Below are 5,799 nucleotides of genomic sequence, written 5' to 3'. Positions count from 1 at the left end.
CTCTCCTCCGCTCCTCACCTCATCCGCTCCAGGCCCTGGTACTCCGTGTCCGCGGGAACCCCCCCCAACCCACAAAAACAAACTCTCACACACACACAAACACACGCACACACACACACACACACACACACACACACACAAACACACAAACACACACAGACACACCTGAACTCATCATCGCTGTGCTGATAGCATTGGCCGAAACGTATCCACAACCAAACCAACATTAGCTCATCCAGTCATTCACATATGTGTGTGCCCAGAGGTCCGGGAGCTCCAGTCATAACTCCGGGTGATCTCTGTCCGGAGTAGGCTCACCTTAGCCGGTCTAAGGGGTCCTGCTGCCCCCCAGCTTCCCCGCCTTTGAGAAGAGACACATAACTCCGCTCTTCCGCTTCTCCGCTATGGGCCCTGGTACTCCCGATCCTCCGAACTCAGGTGAATTGCGTGACGTGCTTCTGCTCTCCTATAAGCCCCTACACACTTCGAACACGGCTGTTATCACCCTGTTACTGCATTTCAATGACACCCATTTGCTTTCGATCTCAGTGTCTGCCTCCGTACGGAAAAAGCGGGATGGGTGGGGGGGCATAAGCGCATTCGTGCTGTAAGTAATCAGAAGTTAATAGTGTTAACGGTTTGCGAGAAATTTTTAATGCTAGACAAAAAAAGAAAATTAGAAGGATATAATTAAATAAATAGATAGAAAAATAAAATTAAAAACGAAAAAAAAAAATTGTGAGGGGAATATAACATGTAATTAAGTTGGCGGTTCACAAGGAATCTCAGACATCAAACTGTTTTTAATTGAACATAAATAGTACACCCAAATATACAAATGTACAAATAAACATAGCAAGGTAGAACTGAATGTCAATGAAACAACCAGGGATGAGGAAGCAACGGACATCAGGACATTTGTTCTGTATGTAATGAGAAGTTAATAGTGTTACAGGTTTGTGAGAAATTTACAGTGCGAGACAAAAAAAGAAATTAAAAGGAAGTAATTAAATCAATAGATAGACAAATAAGAAATTAAAACGAAAAAAAAAAAAAAAAATTGCAAGGGGAATGTAACATGTAATCAAGTTGTTTTTTTTGTTTTTTTTTTTTTTTTTTACCAAAAAAAAAAGGAACCTCGGACATGGGTAACTATATTTTTTTGTTTTCGGATTTTTCCATAAGTTTTAAGGATTTTTTTTTTTTTTTTTTATATTTCAAAATCGTTTATGAAGACATTAAAATTTGGGGAGCATTTTTGCATTCTGTTCTTGTGAATGAAGAACTTGGCCAGGCCTAAAAGAACATTGACACAGAGTTCATCTGTTATGTTGCTTATAAGTAAACAGAATGTTATATCATCTTTTGAGAAGGAAACTGGTGACGATGGAATGAGAAGGAGAAAAAATATATGGTCAGTGGTTTCAATGTTGTCTTCACAAAATGTACAAATATTATCTTCAAAATTAAAGCGTACCCTCGATAATTCCTTAGATGGGTAGATGTCAGTCATAATTTTGAAGTGGGTCTCTTTTGCCTTGGGGGTATGGGTAGAGTCAGATACATAGTTCGCAGCGTGGCAATCGATTCCTCATCAAATTTATTTAAAATATCCTTTTTTTTTTTTTTGACGTCCAGGGAATAAGTTTCCTGTGAAACATTTCCTAATAAAGGAGTTGCCGCGCTTTCTGTCCACAATTGAGATTCCCTGGAGTGATAGTCGGGGTAACTGTGGTTGTACGGTTCGGTGCGTCATTATATTTTTGGTCAGGAATACAAATTGTCGAGGCAGTGCGTTTCGTAACTTTAGCAACTCTAATATGGGAGGCTTGAATCTGTGTGTAGTACAGAACTGCTCATTGTCCAGAGGACTGCCAGTGTCATCCATCAAGTCAATTATCGACCATATACCTTTCTCAAAGCATTCCTTGTAAAACAGAGGTTTGTTGCCATGCAGTACATATCGATTGTTCCAAACTATTATACTGTGTGGTGAGAAATTGTGTACGTATATCATTTTCCAGTATAATAATATTTGTTTATGGAACTCTGAACATTTGACAGGAATCTTGTTGATATCCAAGTCAGAGATAAGCAGAAGACTCAGGCCGCCGACTTTGTTGAATAAGTAGTTTGGAGTACAATACCAGAAAGAACGATGAGGTTTGATCCAGGATTTCAACCAGTTCACCTTCAATGTCCCATTCAAGCAGTCCGACTCTATCACTTTCAGCCCTCCTTCACTTGTTTCTTTCACCATATGTGATTTTTCTTAGATGGTGTGGTCTGTTCCTCCAGATAAAGTTGAAATTGATTTGGTTAACAGATTTTACGAGTTGATTTGGAGCAGCATTGGAATACGCTGGGTATATACATCTGGATAAACACATCCATTTTAGTCAAATATATCCGGCCTAATATTGATAAATCTCTCTGGAGCCATATATTAGAATTAAGCTTTACTTTGATTCAGTTTAGATTCAATGTTCCTGGATTGATTTAACGTTTGGTCCTTGGATAGGAAAATGCTCAAGTATTTTATTTCTGATTTCATAGAAACATCGCTGATTTCCTTTAGTGGCGAGTCATGCAGCGCAAGAAGTTTGCATTTCTTTAAGTTTAATGACAATCCTGAAGCCTTGGAGAATGTTTTGGTTTTTTTCAGCACTTATTGGGACTTGATGTTCATTTTTCAAAACTAAGGTTGTGTCATCTGCCAGCAGGCTAATAACAATTTCTGTCCCCAACATTACTTCTGTCCCACACGTATACACACACACACACACACACACACACACACACACACACCTTAATTCCACTCTTTTATATACGCATGTCTGGAGTTCCGGGAGCTCGTTCTCAACGTTCTGGGGATAATCATAGCTGTGCTGATAGCATTGGCCGAAACGTATCCACAACCAAACCAACATTAGCTCATCCACTCGTTCATATATGTGTGTGCCCAGAGGTCCGGGAGCTCCAGTCATAACTCCGGGTGATATCTGTCCGGAGTAGGCTCACATTAGCCGGTCTAAGGGGTCCTGCTGCCCCCCAGCTTCCCCGCCTTTGAGAAGAGACACATAACTCCGCTCTTCCGCTTCTCCGCTATGGGCCCTGGTACTCCCGATCCTCCGAACTCAGGTGAATTGCGTGACGTGCTTCTGCTCTACTATAAGCCCCTACACACTTCGAACACGGCTGTTATCACCCTGTTACTGCATTTCAATGACACCCATTTGCTTTCGATCTCAGTGTCTGCCTCCGTACGGAAAAAGCGGGATGGGTGGGGGGGCATAAGCGCATTCGTGCTGTAAGTAATCAGAAGTTAATAGTGTTAACGGTTTGCGAGAAATTTTTAATGCTAGACAAAAAAAGAAAATTAAAAGGATATAATTAAATAAATAGATAGAAAAATAAAATTAAAAACGAAAAAAAAAAATTGTGAGGGGAATATAACATGTAATTAAGTTGGCGGTTCACAAGGAATCTCAGACATCAAACTGTTTTTAATTGAACATAAATAGTACACCCAAATATACAAATGTACAAATAAACATAGCAAGGTAGAACTGAATGTCAATGAAACAACCAGGGATGAGGAAGCAACGGACATCAGGACATTTGTTCTGTATGTAATGAGAAGTTAATAGTGTTACAGGTTTGTGAGAAATTTACAGTGCGAGACAAAAAAAGAAATTAAAAGGAAGTAATTAAATCAATAGATAGACAAATAAGAAATTAAAACGAAAAAAAAAAAAAAAAATTGCAAGGGGAATGTAACATGTAATCAAGTTGTTTTTTTTTTTTTGTTTTTTTTTTTTTACCAAAAAAAAAAGGAACCTCGGACATGGGTAACTATATTTTTTAGTTTTTGGATTTTTCCATAAGTTTTAAGGATTTTTTTTTTTTTTTTTTTTATATTTCAAAATCGTTTATGAAGACATTAAAATTTGGGGAGCATTTTTGCATTCTGTTCTTGTGAATGAAGAACTTGGCCAGGCCTAAAAGAACATTGACACAGAGTTCATCTGTTATGTTGCTTATAAGTAAACAGAATGTTATATCATCTTTTGAGAAGGAAACTGGTGACGATGGAATGAGAAGGAGAAAAAATATATGGTCAGTGGTTTCAATGTTGTCTTCACAAAATGTACAAATATTATCTTCAAAATTAAAGCGTACCCTCGATAATTCCTTAGATGGGTAGATGTCAGTCATAATTTTGAAGTGGGTCTCTTTTGCCTTGGGGGTATGGGTAGAGTCAGATACATGGTTCGCAGCGTGGCAATCGATTCCTCATCAAATTTATTTAAAATATCCTTTTTTTTTTTTTTGACGTCCAGGGAATAAGTTTCCTGTGAAACATTTCCTAATAAAGGAGTTGCCGCGCTTTCTGTCCACAATTGAGATTCCCTGGAGTGATAGTCGGGGTAACTGTGGTTGTACGGTTCGGTGCGTCATTATATTTTTGGTCAGGAATACAAATTGTCGAGGCAGTGCGTTTCGTAACTTTAGCAACTCTAATATGGGAGGCTTGAATCTGTGTGTAGTACAGAACTGCTCATTGTCCAGAGGACTGCCAGTGTCATCCATCAAGTCAATTATCGACCATATACCTTTCTCAAAGCATTCCTTGTAAAACAGAGGTTTGTTGCCATGCAGTACATATCGATTGTTCCAAACTATTATACTGTGTGGTGAGAAATTGTGTACGTATATCATTTTCCAGTATAATAATATTTGTTTATGGAACTCTGAACATTTGACAGGAATCTTGTTGATATCCAAGTCAGAGATAAGCAGAAGACTCAGGCCGCCGACTTTGTTGAATAAGTAGTTTGGAGTACAATACCAGAAAGAACGATGAGGTTTGATCCAGGATTTCAACCAGTTCACCTTCAATGTCCCATTCAAGCAGTCCGACTCTATCACTTTCAGCCCTCCTTCACTTGTTTCTTTCACCATATGTGATTTTTCTTAGATGGTGTGGTCTGTTCCTCCAGATAAAGTTGAAATTGATTTGGTTAACAGATTTTACGAGTTGATTTGGAGCAGCATTGGAATACGCTGGGTATATACATCTGGATAAACACATCCATTTTAGTCAAATATATCCGGCCTAATATTGATAAATCTCTCTGGAGCCATATATTAGAATTAAGCTTTACTTTGATTCAGTTTAGATTCAATGTTCCTGGATTGATTTAACGTTTGGTCCTTGGATAGGAAAATGCTCAAGTATTTTATTTCTGATTTCATAGAAACATCGCTGATTTCCTTTAGTGGCGAGTCATGCAGCGCAAGAAGTTTGCATTTCTTTAAGTTTAATGACAATCCTGAAGCCTTGGAGAATGTTTTGGTTTTTTTCAGCACTTATTGGGACTTGATGTTCATTTTTCAAAACTAAGGTTGTGTCATCTGCCAGCAGGCTAATAACAATTTCTGTCCCCAACATTACTTCTGTCCCACACGTATACACACACACACACACACACACACACACACACACACACCTTAATTCCACTCTTTTATATACGCATGTCTGGAGTTCCGGGAGCTCGTTCTCAACGTTCTGGGGATAATCATAGCTGTGCTGATAGCATTGGCCGAAACGTATCCACAACCAAACCAACATTAGCTCATCCACTCGTTCATATATGTGTGTGCCCAGAGGTCCGGGAGCTCCAGTCATAACTCCGGGTGATATCTGTCCGGAGTAGGCTCACATTAGCCGGTCTAAGGGGTCCTGCTGCCCCCCAGCTTCCCCGCCTTTGAGAAGAGACACATAACTCCGCTCTT

This window comes from Fistularia commersonii, unplaced genomic scaffold (genome assembly GCF_037954325.1).
Source record: "Fistularia commersonii isolate RoL2024-O1a breed Wild unplaced genomic scaffold, RoL_Fcom_v1.0 HiC_scaffold_51, whole genome shotgun sequence".
Lineage (NCBI taxonomy): Eukaryota > Metazoa > Chordata > Actinopteri > Syngnathiformes > Fistulariidae > Fistularia > Fistularia commersonii.
The sequence above is the reverse complement of the archived record's forward strand: the minus strand, read 5'-3'. Positions refer to the sequence as shown.